The sequence below is a fragment of the Orbicella faveolata genome, unplaced genomic scaffold (genome assembly GCF_042242905.1).
Source record: "Orbicella faveolata isolate gen_17 unplaced genomic scaffold, um_ofav_v1 contig_36, whole genome shotgun sequence".
Lineage (NCBI taxonomy): Eukaryota > Metazoa > Cnidaria > Anthozoa > Scleractinia > Merulinidae > Orbicella > Orbicella faveolata.
Window position 1 is genome coordinate 14,121,771 of NW_028301565.1, and position 17,722 is coordinate 14,139,492.

Below are 17,722 nucleotides of genomic sequence, written 5' to 3' on the forward strand. Positions count from 1 at the left end.
GGCAGGATAATGAAAACGATACTAAATTACTTACCTGAGGTATGGTTGAATAATCTTAACTTATGATTAATTTTTAAATAAAAAACTTCAAACGTCTTGCAGCCGCTTTTTGTCATTAGATTTAAGGTATCAGTAAGGGGAAAATTTGCAATTTTGCATAATTTTACTTTTTTAAGCGGTTGGATAAATCTTAAAGTAATCTTTTAGATAAAAAAAATTCCACGAAAAAATCTTATATCTGCCGCTAGTTATTGCGCGAGAAAGATTGTTTTGCATATTAATTACTTAATTGAGAATTGACAAGTTCTGTCAAATGAATTAACTATCGAGGCAAGAAGTCACATGACATCAAGATCATACTGAGTTGACACGCGATTCGCGCGCCATAATCAGTGCCGGATGTCTTCGAAGAAGACAGAGCGATCTTGCCCGTTTTCATCGGCTAAAGGAAGGCCAAAGAAGGTGAAAAACACTTTCAACAAAGAGTGGGCCGCTAAATTAGCGGAAAGCGGCAAAGGGTTCGTTTTACAATCAAGAAAAATTGCTGGATGAACGCGACAACGATCGCGATCACGAAGCCAGCGAGCAAGCCGAAATGAGCGCAAGCCGCGCTAAAATACTGTTGCGAGAAACTGTCGAAGCAGAGGAGATTGACGAAGAGAAGTGGACGAAATTGACAGGCAGATCGATTGTACAAAATTAGAATCAGCAGTGCAACATTTTTTTTTTTACTTACCCAGCTATTGTCATTTCTTCCAGTATCTTTGCCTTTGCATCAACATCAGTCGATGTAGTCCCGTTTATGGCGTCCTCTCCAGCGTTTCCCTTTGTGCGCTTGCATTTTCTCGGGAACCTTCTACGGGCCTTCGGCATGTTAACAGTGACATGGTCATAATTTTGAAGATTAGTCAACCGATACGTAAAATTTCGAACGCTAATATAGTAAATCAAAAGATAATTTTACGTTTACTAACTTTGGGATTCTGACTTCACACATGAAAAAGCGGTTTATTCACTGGTGAATAATTTACCGCGCGCCGTCGCGGAAATTTGTACCTGTTCCATGTTAACTGTCATAGTCCTATTGTTATACAGAAAGTTCATTCCTCTGCGGTGTCTCCCTTGGTGTGATAATCTCATAACACTTGGAGGCCGCCGAATTTTATTTTTTCTCTGTTTCTCGAAAGTAAAAAATAGGCGAGTTCTACGCGCATTTCGAGTTCCAGGTCGGCAGCCCCTGGACCAAATTGGCTGAAATTCGGAGAGAATGTTGTCAGAACGAACGCCGACAAAACCGCGTCTGCGAATTCTGATTACTCTTTTCATTAAAAAGTTATGCCTTTTTTTCGCGGGCAGTCCTATTTTTTTCCTTTTTCTAACTTTATCCTCTTGTAAAATAATAACAAACGCACGTGCCAAAAATCTGAGACACGGTTTTTGAGGTCAATGTGTGAAGAAACGGATGCCATGTTAATCGTTTTCTCCGACCTAAATTTAGCGGGCGTATACCTTGATTTATGGGTTCGTGAAGCTTTGTAAATATATTCACATTTTCGAAACACGGTAAATTTTTACCGTTTTAAACATTCAGGTCATAATCTGTAGTTATTAAGCTTCCAGTAAATATACGGTTTATATGGGTTTTTGTTAAAGCCACGAACGCTAGAGCGGACCGCGCGCGGATGGTCAAATGGGTTATACTGATACCTTAAGTTTTGCAACAACGTAATTTGCACATTTCGTGCGACTTTTTGGCAGAGTGTAAGTACTTATTCCTATTTTTAATTACGTTTAATTACGTTTATTGTTAAGTGTATGATCCATGTTTGATTTAGTTATGAAAAACCTTCCATTCAGGCCCCGAGAGAGGCGTGGAGCTTATCAGTTGATTTATTTACGGATCTGCATCGGAAACCGAATGTAAAGAAAGTGAATTACTTGGAAAATTCGTTCGCGCTTAAACGAGTTCAATTCCGACGTTTTGAGTTATTTTGGCCACGTAGAAAATTATCTTTTAAATGAAGTAGACCTGAAAATAGTAGTTTACTAAGATAGAAAAAGACCAAAGAGATAATAATAAACCATACAGGACCAAGGATGGTTTAGGATTGAGAAGATTAACACGAATTACAAACCACGAACTTGAAAATTCTAGGCTTAACTTTTCAAGATGCGCAAGCCTTGACGCATCTCCTTCAAGGGCCTCGATTGGGTTGGTCAACTGTTAACAGAGGGTTGGTATTCAGTCCTCCCGAGGATCAGTGATGTTTTCATGCGCGTCAGTTCAGCGTAGATTGTTTCGTGAAGAATGAACTGATATATGTGTGGTAAAGCTTCTTCGGCTGTCCGCGTGATTAAAATTCACTTCACAGGATTAGCTAGGATTGACAACTTCTAAACCTGGGATCTCTGAAACCGAGAGAGATCACAGATAACTTGACAGGGATTACTTTTGGAATAAGGCCTGTATGGGGGATTACCTCTCTTGCTCTTCATCTTCCAATGGTCCATTTCCCTTCAAGATCATGCTTAATACAGGACACATGGATTATATAGTTCTGATTCCCATCTCGAACATTAAGATGAATGACCATGTCATTGTTACTGAGAATAGAGAATTTAACCATCCTCGATTCCGTGCATCAAGGCTGATAGAGCGAGCTTTCTTTCGACGCAAACGAAAAACGACAAAACGATATTCGCAGAAAGATCCTTGAAACGCACCGAGTGTCTGTTGTACATGATTTTAGCTGTGTAAGGTTACCTTTTCAACACTCTGCCATTTCATATGAAAATTGTTATTTAGACGGTTAATTTTAATCATCGATAATTCAGGGGCGGATCCAGAAAATTCAGAAAGGGGGGGGCCGAGTCCCCCACCCTCCCCCCTGAATGAAAACTTCACTTTTCAGGAGATGCAGCATACATGATTGTGGGCGTATTCGTGATGCAAAGTAAAGTAACGTTAACGTTTCGGAAGATAGAATTAAAGAACATTTCATAAAAACGACTTTCAAAGCAAAATCGCAGTGTTAGTGGTAGGCGAACTGTTAACAGAGTCATTGCATTGCATTTATACATCCAGTATTAATCGAAATAAATCACTGCAGTGGTTTGATAAATTTCATCCTTCTCTGGTTTCGTTTGGCGTACTCGTCAACAGCTGCATCATAATTTAAAGGTATGTCTTTGTGAATAAAGAGCAACAACAGTGCATTTAGACGTTCTTCTCCCATGGTGCTGTGATAAACATTCTTCACAAAGCGCAATGAAGAGTTGCTACGTTCAGCAGTTGCACTTGTGACTGGGGTGATTAACAGGAGGCGCAGAATTGTATGGAAATTTGGGTAGAGGCTTGAGCTGCAGGCTTTCAATGTCTCTTGCAGTGTCGTGAATTTTACGGTAGCGTTGTTCCTAAAAGTGAAAGCAAGAATTAACACATATTTCAAGACAAGGTATAATCGATTTTTTCAGCTTATCACAGTTTCACTATAAACATGGTAACCCATGTATAGTACTAACGCAGAATAACATACCAGAAGCACTTCCGCACTGCTTGGGGACGGCAGATCAGGGGAATAATGCTGAATAAGTTTCTCTTGAGAAGACTCGTTAAGCTGCTGTTAGTTGGCAGGTGTCAGTAGCAGTCCAAGCAATGCCGCTTCTGATCGTCCATTAAAGCGGGTATTTATTTGCTCCAACAAGTTGTCAAGGAAAGGAAGAAATATTGCCCGACGAAAGTAGGCGACTGGTGTCCTGGCATTGGTGTTTCTTAATGTCTGCCTACCAAAAGTTCGAGGGATGCTTACTTTGACGTTTGCCTTCTTAGCCATTTTCTTGATCTTTTCATACACAGAACTTGCAAATGTTGTTTTAGCATTCTTGCGCATACCTTTCAGCTGTTCCTTCACAACGTTAACATGCTTGCTGCCTCAATAACATTCAGTGTGGAACCCTGTAACGAACGGCTGAGTCCTCCAGTGAAACGTTCCAGAAGGGAAACGTTACTTATCATAAAAACACCGAATGATAATCAAGCTTGCTCTTTAAAACTCGCTTTCACCTGGCACAAGTAGAAACAGCTGATCCATTTTTGAAACATCATCAGCAAACTGTTATTGCTGTAATGATTCGAATCGTTTCTGTCAGAATTTTCTATCGAGAAATTAACTCAGGATTATAAATCAATTTACGTAAAACCTTTTGCGACAAATCATTACATTGAGTGCTTTAATATAAGCTAAAGTTTAATATTTTTACTTCATTTGCCTTTTTGCTGGGGCAGATGATCACCAAACAAAGTCTCCAAGGCAGAGCTGGAACGTTGCCCGCTAACAGACAGATACAGATCTAAAAAAAACCCATTACGTTTAACTTAGGTCAAATAAGTAACGTACTCACCTGGTTCACAATGAAATGTAAACAGTGTCTTCTTTGCTTTCTTCGAAAACTTCAGAAAAATATTTCACTCTTCAGCAGTGCAGCAAGGGACACGGCATGACAATATTCGTGTCCAGTGTTCCTCGTCATTTCAAACCGAAAGAAACGCATGTTACATTTGGCGTTAACAATGAGCGCGAATTTTAATTTTTGGGTTAAGTTTGTTTGAATATTTGATAATACATTGTAATTGTTAACACAAAATATATTTTAACTAAGGAAAGCTCCGAAATTGAATACAATTGAAACCTGATTGTATAATTATAACAACACTCAAAGGACGTTAGAAGGGTTGGAGTCGTACAAAAACGTTTTGAAAAAACAAGAAAAGAAAGGGGGGGCCGCGGCCCCCTCGGCCCCTCCCCTAAATCCGCCAATGAATAATCAACTAAGTGGCTAATTAACTATAGTTTTTCGTCCAGCGCGTTTAATTTTCACTGGCCAAACTAACCATTTAGATATGGTATACATTACAACCCTCCAAGTTGCGACCATTTTAGTCGCCATGGCGACTAGAATTTTGGAGCTGGCGACTAAATTAGGACGCAAGTCGCCAGCTCGGCGACTAAAATTAACGTGACCTGTGCGTCAGGAGCTTGAGCGGACTATCATCCGGAGCGAAAAGAAAAACGTTCTGAGCATTAAGAATTCACTTTGCAAAGCTAGTTGTTGCGGGATTTTAACCAACAGAAATGGAGACTGAAGAAAATGAAATGTTACACGGTGAACAAAGATCAAGGAATTGCATTCAGTCGATCTTGGGACGTGACGAAATTCGTTCCACTCGACTGAACTTTGGCACGTGACAATTTTACCTGGAAGCGTGAGACAACACACGCAATCTGGTCATTTGCCATCGAAAAGAAGAGGAATTGCAAAAGCTTGGAAAGCTCGACGGTACAGGATCCACAATATATTTGAGATACATCCAGATGTATTTGAGAAACGTATTTTGTTTCAGTGGACACGAAAATACTTGACTTTACAGCAAACTTGATAACACAAGCACGGGGGATTCTATAAATAAAAAAACTGTGATGAAAAGCGGCTCGCAGTTGTAAATAAATTTCACTTGTGTGAACGAACCTGGGTTTATTTTTAAATTGTCAAAGATTTCATCAATAAAAAATATCCGTCTTAGTGATTGCCCTAAAACTTGTGAAAGTATTTTCGCGTTGAGTATTCGCGTTCCGCGGTTCGCATATTAAATTCAAAACGACAAACAATTTGAGGTTGAACTTTTCTGTCCATTTCAATACAGTTTTTAATTTGCAGATGAAGTTTTATATCGTTTGCTTATTCAAGCAGAAAACGAGGTTGAACATTTAAAAAAGATCATAAGCGATAAGGTAAAAATAGTGTTCACATTATGGTCTCAGCAAGATTTTGATGCCGCCTTGATAAACATTGGAAAACTTTCCGCCATTCAGCTGCGAATGAGGCTATCTTATTTTAACTTGGTATGATCTGTGTCGTTTGCACTGCTCCTGTTGTGTGAATTATAAATGATATACACAAATATTTCTGTGTTTTGTGAAACGACTTTTTTTCTTAATTTTCATCAAATATTTTCGCGGGAAAAATGGCGGTAAACATACGTTTCATTCATACATGCTCACGCTTTTTGATGGTTGATTTCACAACCAGTGCCAGCAGTGAAGGAATGATTCAAATCCTCAAAAAGATCAAGAAGACCATTTCTTCAATCTGAAGTCCATACCACATGTGGTTTCCAAGTTTTAATGCAGAAATATGGATTTCTGTGTGCTGGCTGTAGACTTGTAAATATGTGTCACTAGTATAGATTAAAAACAAAAAAAACCTTTATTTCATAGCATGAAAGTTTGAATTGTTTGTAGTGTTCAAGTCATTCCTAAGTCACCATTTAAGGGTGATTATAAAATATTAAAAACTCAAGCAAGAGTTTATAATGAAGATAGTCTGAACCTTTGGTTTTTGATATTTGTGGTGTCACTTGTAAATCGATGGAGCTATTTGAAGGCATGTACATTTGCATTATTATAACCGTTGTAAAAGATTTATTGAAAGTGAAAGCCAATCAATTTAAAATGACTGAATGAGAACTGTGATCAACCCACAACACTGTTGCAATAATATAGTACTTTTTCATTGTGATCAGAAACTATTTCATTTGATCATCAATCATTCCAATAAAAGCGTATTTGAATCAATATTAGGTAGTTCTTTCACTGAACGGGACTTCAATTTACTTGGTGGTTCAAGGAAAATGTTATTAATAATACAGTTAGATAATAATAAGATTATTATTTATTATTAATTAATTATTAATTTACGCATATATTTTGGCGACTAAAATTTTTCACTGGCGACCAAACCTGAACAGTCAGTGGCCAAATGGCCACTAAGGAAAAAAGTTGACTTGGAGGGTTGCATTAGAATAGCTCTTTTTTAGAACCTCTTATTTGTCCAGATATCCGTATACTAGTAGAGTGACCCTCTCAAATCAGTTGAAATTTGGTAAGTAATTGCTGTATTTTTTAAACGGCCAAAAAATTAAAGCGGCAAATCGTGTTTAGCTGAGATGAGAAATAGCTCAAAGAAATGATCAAAGCGTAAATTACATACTATGTGAATATGAAGTCAAGGCAAGTTTCCTTCTTCCTGTACCAGGGGGCCTGTTGAAAATGCTCAATTTTGCCCACTAGATTCCATCGGTCATCTTGGTTGATGAGGGGTATAACTTGTCCAGATTTCACCAAAATGTGAACTCGCTAGAACTTTTAAAGTATGTTTCTGAAAATAGTTCCCGAAAGGGTCTTTGTGATCCGTCGGCGGATTCTCCATATTTACAGGTAGTGGCCCTTAATTACCTCACATTTGCTTTCTTAAGTTCATCTTTCTACTATTCTAAGATGTCTTTGTCTGAGATAATGTTGTCTATTAAAGGGACATAATTATGATACACAAAACATTACCGTATAAGTAGAAAAAACAACGAAAAAAGGTCCTGAATTTGATAAAGAGCCAGTTTACTACTACATGAGGTGCGAAGGAGGATGCACATTAGAACAGTTCTGATAACGAGTATGATGACAAAATACGTTGATGTGAAATAAGTTGCGGTCCGATTCCTGAACCGGGCGACTCACCCCAAGCAAAAATACAAAGGATTGTCCTTTTCCAGTGGCTGTCGTTTGAATCATTTCACTTGGTGTTGTGAAAACTCTTGTTTCAGCATAAACAAAGAGTAGGTTTCCTGCATTTACTATACTGCAGTCTTCAGTTAATACTTATGGCAACGAAGACTGCGAACGTTTCCTTTATTTTATCAGTTCGATCACCAATTCGCCATACAACGTCCGATCGATCGATCGTCAACAGCCGCCTCGTTCCCAGGATTTTTGAGTTTCATTAAGAGTATTAAGACTGGAAGAGGAGATGGCAAAACAACTCCGGAGTGGTCGGGCAGGGATATTCATAGTCTTGCGATCTTCGAAACATATCTAGAAGTATTCTTAAACCTAGCTTATACGACAGCATTTTAAAAACTTGAGAAATATTTGGGCCACTATGGCCTATCTTCGGTAGTCTTCAAAAATTTTGCAAAATCTTCAGTCGGAACTCTTCGAAATGTCTTCAGTGATGATTCAAAACGTACTTCGACCTTCGAGAGTCTTAAACTGTACTTCGTTACCACGTTATGAAGTAAGCCTTATATTCTTACTGAGTGACTTTACTGATGACTATCAACTGGCTTAATGCAACGTTCCAATTGCAGTATTTGTCCAAATGCTGTGCGGTATTTCTTGCTTCTCAAGCAGTAAATGTAAGGATTAACTGCGGAATTACAAGCCAGCAAAGTCTGCACCCAGTGGAAATTTTTTCCAAACTGAGCCATGTTTGTGGAAGGGTTGGCAACTGCTGGGAGTAGAAGCATGGGGTAGCCAGCACAAGGCGTAAATCCCCACCACTGTGAAAATAGTTTTAGCTACTTTTTTCTCCGCCACTGAAACATCAGGTGCAGTTCCCTGATGTATTCTGTTTTCTTGTCGTTTGGCGACAATGAAAATGTAAATGTACATGATCATGGTGGTGAATAACAGAATGCCACTGTACGATGCAATGTACATGTTTGACACCAACGTACGAGCGTACAAGAAACCGAATGCAAGAGAAACTATCCAGACAACCACTATGCCAACCAAAGCACGTCTTTTTGTCATGGCAGCCACATATTTAAAAGGAAATCGTATGGCAATCACACGATCAACTGTCACTGCAAACATATTTGTCGCAGAAGCGACCATAGACGTATGACCAAAGAGACTCCTTGCTGAGTTAAAGATGGCGTTGTCATCGTGTCCTGCCGCACATAAACTGTGGATAAAGTAGTTGATCGACATTGGCAGAAACAACGCGCAAACAGTGATGTCAGAGAAGGCCAGGTTTGTGATGAAAAGATCAGGTATGTTGCGAAGATTTTCATTTTTGTGGACGGCAAAAAGCGCCAAAGAATTAAGGTTCATATGACACTGGCCACGGCGCAAACTACAGAGAGAATTATGGCGTCATCTTTAGTTAAGAATGTACTCAGACGAGGAACTGATGTTGTTTCTTGAGGAGGGCTGGTAGAACAGTTCCAGCACGACTGGTTAAACAGGTTAGACGGGTTTTGAGCCATACGTAGATCGTGCTTAATCTAGAAACAACATCAATAACATTGACTTTTTCAGTTAGGAATGTGGGGACTGCATTTCTAAAACTAATCCAGAGGTTTGTTTTTTAACTTTTAAACAATGAACTCTAGTTCTCGACAAGTTTTATCTTTCCGTGAAATTATTCGGCTACGAAACCCCATTACTGTTTAGCTTACTTGGTTATGCGCCTTTCATGGTCCATTTCCATATCTATCACAAAGTGCTCAAAACCTACCGTCTCCCGATTGCCTTCACGATCAGTGTAACATACTTCACCTCATAACAATGTCACCATTAAGACTCGCTTCTGATTAGTCGAAAGTAAGTCACGTTTCCCAAAATGCGTCCATAGCTAAACAGCAGATTTTTCATTGTTTAGTTTGCATTTTGCGTGAGATAGGTCAGGTGACAATTGTTGCCGGATCCCAGTGTGACTTCATTTATGAAAAAAGATCTTCTTTGAAAGCTTGTATTTACGATTGGTGTCTTATTCAAAGACAGTGATGTTTTTGTCTCGACGCAATTGTTTGGCTTTCTCACTCGGAATAGGTACTAAAAAGTCTGACCTGTTCACGCTCACCGCAACTAACCGTAATTTTCAATTACAAAGTATCGACAACATGGCCACAATTTGTGTCCTATAATTAAATACGTTCAGTTGTTAAGTATATAACAAGAACATGTCTAATTACAAAGTGTTATGAACAGCATGTCCAATTAAAAAGCGCCCTATAAGAAGGTCAACTCATGATTGCACAGTATAATGCGATCATGTCCAATCACAAGGTGTTGTTGTGTTGTTGTAATGTAGTTTTCCCTGGGGCCATAAGGGAGACTAAAGTCTTTGACTGTAATTATGCACCGTATCGAAATAAAGCGTCATTCATTCAAGGTGTAAGATCATAAATGTCTCAGCCGAGTTTCAAAGTGTCAAATCACAAAACTCGCCAATCGTTTACCTGATTGAAGTCCATCTTTTGACTGAAATTTCACTTTTGTATTCTCCCAGAACGGTTTCCTAAATAAGTTTTTCCCTTCAATTTTGAAATTGACGTGATTAATTTCTAAATAGAACTTCCTGTCGCCCATTATTTTTCCTTCGTCATAACCGTAATTGAAGAAATCTGACGACCGTCGCGTGCTTCTGTCCGATTTGGTTAGCCAAGCATATCAGAACTGACCGAACTAGATTCCACTTAGTCCTATTTCCTTATTAAACAAACAAAAAATGAACACTTAACAGGACTAAAAAACGAAATAGAAAACACAAGGAAAACGTCGACAGACCGCCGGTTTTAAAACTGGCAGCAATTTTTAGAGAAAGTCATGCTCGTTTGGGTGACAAAGTAAAAGCGTTCATCGCTATGGTAGTGCTGTTGAACATTTTGTTTCATGTTGACTTCATTTCCTTCGCTTTGAGATCAGTTCGCTTTCAGCTACTCTTCACGGATTTTCAGTGTTTATCTTGGACTTTACCATTCTAAGTAAGCACATTTTCTGTCGCCCGTTTTTTCAATACTATGTTATGATATGATATATCGTTTTTGGTAACTTTAATTTTGAAGGTTTATTTGTATAATTCTCCCACGAAAGGCAGTCTGCTTTGTCTACATTCAAACAAGTTGCGTGAGGGGAATTCTCATGGGCAAATAGAAAACGTATTTGACTTGTTCAGTCACAGCGCAGGCCGTTTTGCTGTTGCTACCCTTTGACTTATCCCTCAGTGACGACACTTTACTTTATATAATTTATTTTGTGTGGAAAAATATGTTCCCAGTAGTACAGACTACTTTCATCTTAACTGAATCGCACTTTGAGGGTTAAGGCGTTGCTGTTAAAGTAATTTAAAGTGACAGATTGTAATCTTACTCACCTTACTGATTAGCTGTCAAGTTTCTCTCTTTTGCCTTTACCTTCAATGTACTGAGAACTTACATTAGTCTGTGCAAAGCAAAAGGGAAGAAAAACGCCATAAATATATATAATGATACAATTATTGAAACATGCCATCTCAAGTTAACGTTTTCCTCTTGAATTATAAGAGTTTTACTTTCTTTAACTAGAATGTTTTCGTAACAGAATCATTGGCTAATCGATTTGGAAGTCTCCGTTCTTTTGAGATAACAAAAACTATATTTCATTTACGTTAAAGACTTCTAGTTGTCTGATGCCAAACGATTATTCCCAAATGGAAGTTTGAACACCTTGCAGGTGCTGTTTGTATTAGGTTTTAAAGTTACAGTTTTGCATCTTATAGGCAGAATTGATTCTATATATCGACCAATATAACATATCTATCAATCCGACTACAAACTGATTCAACATTGTTCTTGTTTATTTGTGGCAAATCCCCCTCTAAGTGCCCCTGGTACGTTTACATATGAGGTAGCCCCATTGTAATAGGGTTTCCCATATACTGCTGCGATTATAGAATGTTGCTTATTTCAAACACTAAGTGCGATGTAGAGGAAGTGTCTTGCTTATTAAATTGGTTTTCCGAAACGTTGTTCCGATAACGCGTAGGCGTGAGAAATTAAATTTGAAGAACAAAATTAATAATTCGCGACCGGCTGTTTTCGTCACTGTGGTTTATATATTGATTTCTGTCTTTCTACTATGTATGGATGTCGACTAAAGGTTTCGCTCTTTTCCTTTCGAAGACTATCATCGTCTCTTGGCGGCATTGTTTAACGTAAACAACTTTTGATAAAGCACTTTCCCGAAATTTACAAAATGGTCAATGTTTTAGACTGCTGGTTTATTCGAAGGATGAAAACAAGCTAGCGTGTTCATACACACATGAGATAAGCACAAGGCGACATACAACGTATACAGGCGCAGCTCCCCGAAATAATCCTCCGTAGGAAAAAAATAGCGACTGGTACATTTACCTATAGTTCACAACGCTCATAAAAATGTGCAGAAAAGTTATGAAATCTCGTCCTCAGCACCGGAACAAATATTGTAAAAATTTGGCTTTCTTCGTGCCATATAGGCTGTGTTAGGTTCGCAAGGTATTGTGGTAAAATGTGCAGCCGCCATCTTTTTTCCTACGGTGGATTGTAATCTACAACGCAAGAAAGTGCTTATCGTAATTTATTCTAATAGTAACTATTTAACAATTAGACTATGAGCTCGAGATTTCTATGAGGTGATAGCTAGTTGATGAGGCCGGAGGCCAAATCAACTATCGCCTCATAAGAATCGAGAGCGAATAATCTAATTGTTTTAGTAGAACTCTAACTTAAATTAACGCAAATAATGGTTTCCAAATATTTTCCGACGCATTATTGAACTTTACGCTTTAACAAAATCGCACGTATTGAATTGTCCTTTGTAAATTTGCAGTTGTTTACGCGCGCGCGCCGGTTTTTCAATAATTTCAAGTTTTTTAAGTCAAGAATGCGTTTATGTCCCTCTTTTAGTTTCCTCAAGAATTAAATCATTCATTTACATTTAAACTTCCTTCCAGAACTTCGGAAATACGATAAAAACGTCGCATTTCGTGGACGACCGACAGCTACTGCATTTTAATGGCTAACAGTATACGAGTAGCTTAGCCAATCAGATTGCAGCATTTGCCTTAGTATACTAATAGAATTCTACTGAATTAGATTAGCAGAATTCTACTAGTATACTAATGCAAATGTTGCAATCTGATTGGCTGAGCTACTCCTATACTAGCAGCCATTAGAGTGCAGTGGCTGTCGACCGTCCACAAAATGCGAAGTTTTTATCATTTTTCCGAGGTTTTGGAGGAAAGTTTAGATGTAAATGGATAATTAAGTTCCTGAGAAGACTAAAAGAAGGACATTAGCGGTTTCTTGACTTTAACAACTTGAAATTATTGAAAAACGGGTGCGCGCGCGTAAACAACTGCAAATTTACCAAGGACAACTCAATGCGTGCGATTTTGTTAAAGCGTAAAGTTCAATAATGCGTAAAAAGATTATTAGAAACCGTTATTTGCGCTTATTTCAGTTAGAATTCTACTAAAACAATTAAATTATTTATTCGCTCTCGATTTCTATGAGGTGATAGTTGATTCGGCCTTGGGCCTCATCAATCGAGAGCTCATAATCTAATTGCTAATTAGTTCTTAGGGTCAGGGAGGGTGTGTATGGCAGCTGCAAGAGACTGAATCTGCCTTCGCTTGCATGAATCTGCCGAAGCCGAGACAGACTCGATCGATCGCTTAATGCTTTAAAGATGGATTCCATTTTCTGATGTTATCAGGAAAAGAACGACTGAACGGCGTGTTATGTCGACAAGTATTCAGCTACAGTAGAACCTCACTCTGTCGAACTCGGTTATCTTTAATTCTTCGCTATCTCAAACTCAAATCATTTTCCCTTGAATATACTTTTCAGTGACATCCTGTCGGCCAACCCGAAACCCCGACATCTCGAACTATGCGTCGTTTCCCTTTAAGGGCCACAATCAACCATGAGCCATTGCGGGCAGGCACTCCATCCGCAGCATTACGGGACAGAAATTACGGAACTCCGCAGTGTAATCGCTTGTCTAATTCTATCTTTGCGATCTCAAACCCAAATCCATTTGGCCTTTGTATGGAGTTTTCTTGATATTCACCTGTTTGATTTACGTGGTTATTTGGCTGCGATTGCTATGTTGATAGTGGAGTTCAACTGTAATTCCTACTTGCGTAGCTGTGTTAGCCTTGTGCTTTTATATTACGTTGCTCCAGTTTACACATGCACTGACTTAAATATTTCATGCCACAACGCTCTCTTCACAAAGCTAAAATCTTCATATGCTTTTAATAATTTCGATTTAATGCTACATCAGCCTCGACCGCTAGTTTTAGACTTGACAAATTTGTATATAGAAGAAAAACTTGCAATTTGTAGTATAATTCCCCTAATTCTTTAACGTTTTATTCGCGTCAATTCGGGATTTTGTATATTTATTTTTATAGGTTTAATTTTTAACTAAAGATCTCTTTACACGATCATGCACGCTTTTAGCGGTTACAGTCACCGTGATTAAATAAAAGTTATCATAGCTTACGTTTCTTTGGCTTATGCGCTTCGTACACGTTTAAGGGAGTGAGTTATTAACTTTATCAAACTCATCAAAAATCTTTTTATCAAACAGTGACTCCGTAGAGTACAAATAATCCGTCAAACGAGTTCGATGTAGTCCTCTGCGTGCTATGTAAAGCACAGTTGGATCGATATCAGCAGCTGGGCAAAAGTACCTCATCGAAAAGGTCCTAAAACTAAGTAAGAATAATTACCAAAATCATCTTACATAACTCACAGTCATAAAATTATTTAACAGTCATTTAAGGCCACTTTATCATCTTTATAAGTCTAACTTTTAACACTCCATAAAAAACTCATTTGAAGATACGACATGGACGTGACAGGATGAAGATGTGCTTCCCTTTTACACGTGCAAATTAGCAAAATTAGCTGTGACTTGGGCTATATCAACACATACGTTTACAGTTAGAAGAGCACACACCTTCACTAATCTTTACGTATTTCTGCCATACTTAATTACAATCATCTTTAACGCTCTCCAAAGTGGACAAATTCTAAAACTTAGGGGTCAGGGTAAGGAGCGTACAAGGCGCCAAATACAAGAGAAACAATCCAGACAACCACTATACCAACCAATGCATTTCTTGTCGTCATGATAGTGACGTATTTGAAAGGGTATCTTATCGTAATAGCACGATCGTCTGTCACTGCAAACATGTTGGTGGCGGAAGCGACCATGGAGGTATGACCAAGGAAACTTTTTACAATCACGAAGATCTCGTTTTCACTGTGGTTGAAGTAAATTGACGTCGGCAAAAACAGCGCACAGACTGAGAAATCTGAGAACGCCAGGCTAGTAATGAAAAGATCAGGTATCGTGCGGAGAGGTTCGTTTTTGCGAACGGCAAGAAGCACCAAAAAGTTTCCCAAGGTTCCCATTACACTCAGTAAGGAGCAAACTACAGACAGGATTATCACTTCATCATCAGGTAAGAGTTCCCTGACATGGGAAGCTGCCGTTGTTTCTTGAGGAAGGCTGGTAGAACAGTTCCAGCACGACTGGTTTAAACAGGTTAAACTGGTTTTGAGCCATACGTCGATCTTTCTTGATCTACAAACAAACAATAGCAACAATCTTTAGTGGTTTGGTGGACGTTTCGGTAAATTTTAACCAAACTTATCATATCTGCGCCCATGTATGCCAGAAACATGATAAAAACTTTCATAGCAAATTTCTATCTTTTATTGCCGTGTAAGAATTACCATAATATAGAGCAACTTCGAAAGTTTGTTTTACATGTGAGCAAGTCCACCAACCTTTCAGCGGCGTTTTGCAAGGTGGTTGTATGGCTTGTGGATGGGATTCTAGATTTTGATCATTGAAATGAAAGCTGCTGACCTGTCCCACTATCACGTGGTTCTTCATTAACAACTACGTGGCGCCTCTAACTTATACGCCTGTGACAATAAAAAAAGGAATAATAATAATAATAATAATAATAATTTGTTTAATAACCCCATCATTTTGTAAAAACACAGTTGATGAAAAACGCAGTTTCAATTTTCTCTTAAAAACAAGTCTAATGTGGTTCACCTGCAGATCATCAGTACTATAGTACCATTTCAGTAATAGCTACATTTATTATACATTGTAGTCACCATCTGTCTTCTCATTGGCTAAAAGCCTACAGTTAATTCTAGGAAACAGCGCAACCTACAGATTATTCAGTAATCCGATTAGTGAATAATCTCTAGGTTGCGCGTGCAATGCATGATTTCCAAGAGCAATGTCATGTACACGGACAGCGAAGTAAGAACATGGCTTGTCGAAAATAAACTATGTTCGGTGCGATAATGCTTTTGTCGTTATTTTGTTTAAAATAATGTATAATAAAACAATTATTAGATTCAGTTTTTGTGATATCCGAAATAATCAAGGTCTCGGTTGGTGTTATCAGCCTCAGCCTTCGGCTTCAGCCGATAACACTTACCTCGATCTTGATTATTCCAGATATCACAGAAACCTCAACCAATAATTGTTTAATTATTTGCGCCATATATCCTGTTATCCTGTCTTCACTAAACACACCTACAGCGTCAATAAAAGTTAGCGTGTTGTTTTACCGTAGGATCTAAACTTATCAAGGAACCATAACGAATGTTTAGCCTACGTGCATGATTTTCATACCAAGAAAGCGATAAATACACTCAAAACAATTCGGAAACTGATATGACAAAAAGTAAAAGAAAACGTTATGTCTTAGTACCATTGTAAAATAGATAAGTGTTGAACGACGACGTACTCTGCATTGACTAAAACCCGATTTACATTGTAAGTTGTCGTAAAATGAGTAAGATGACAGGGAACTTAAACCAACTCTCTCCTTGATAAGGCGGTTTAAGAAGTCGTGTCGTCCTAACTTACTTATTTGCAGATCATGTGTTTTTGAACCTTAACAGTTTAGCTTCATTGACGTTTCTTTCTTTCTAGCAGATATGTAGTTTCAGTTGCTTTTTGCAATATATATCTTTTTGGCAATAACTCTTTAAGGAAACCATTAGTTGGTTTCTTTCTGTGTTAACACAGGATGTGTACGGATAAACAAAATGAAAGCTTAATTTGAATAAGCCACGACGCACTCACACCTGTTTCCATGTTCTGGTATATTTTTCAGAAAATGTTACCAGACGTTGATTCAGGTTATCGGACGATTTTACAAATGCCACGCTTTCCCCCAACAGTCTTCACTGGCCAGGCCGGTAAATTAATTTACTGGCATCTTCGTTTATTTGAAATATGAGGGCTTACAACATATTATTTTTGATAGTTAGTCTCGTGTTACTCTCGGCTTTTTTAGAGGAAAATAGTAATTTTACTCACCTTCCGTTTAGCCGTCAATATTTTCTCTTTTCCTTTAACTCAGTAATAAACTTTGCACTTTGCACGTCTGCGCAATAAATTGCGGTATAAAACATCCCACGATTGTATATAGGATAGCGCCATTGTGCCATGATAATTTCAAGTTTAAACTCCCGCAGCCGGAGGTAAAAATTATGCAATTGTTTGGAAAGTGCTCCTATCAAATTCTAGCATTTCGATTGCAAAATGACTATATAATTGACGCCATTTTCAGATACGACTGACAAACTTCAGTGTATATGATGTTTTCCCGAGACTGCTAGTTGTCTAACGCTAACCAACAACTATTCACACTCGGCGAAATTTGCACACCTTGCAGCTGCTGTTTGACAGTTAGCGCACGTTTAATGATTGTGGTTATCCCTTTTCAATCAATCGAGTTGAATTCTTTTGTAATTTCTTGATGAAGACCGGCAAACAGACTACCCTTCACTTCAGTGTGTCTGATATAAATCTTTATTCTTTTGTCGTAATACGGAGCTGTTTATTTTAAGCTTCATAAACATCATAAACGCCGTATTATTCCCATCCATTATAAAGTTCTGGGACCCCCCTCACTAGCTGTGTTGGTGACTGCATGAGACGGTGAGACTCAGTAAAATGACGCCTAAAAAGTACAAGGATATTTTAAGAGGTACAATTTCCAGAGACTTATAATAATAAATAAACATGAA

General features: G+C 38.2%; 2 pseudogenes; both read right to left on the reverse strand.

Moving 5' to 3' along the window:
- Positions 1 to 8,130: 8,130 nt before the first annotated feature.
- Positions 8,131 to 9,115, reverse strand: LOC149102356 (adenosine receptor A2a-like; annotated as a pseudogene).
- A 5,574-nt stretch (positions 9,116 to 14,689) lies between these two features.
- On the reverse strand, positions 14,690 to 15,221 carry LOC149102357 (galanin receptor 2b-like; annotated as a pseudogene).
- Between the last annotated feature and the right edge of the window lie 2,501 nt (positions 15,222 to 17,722).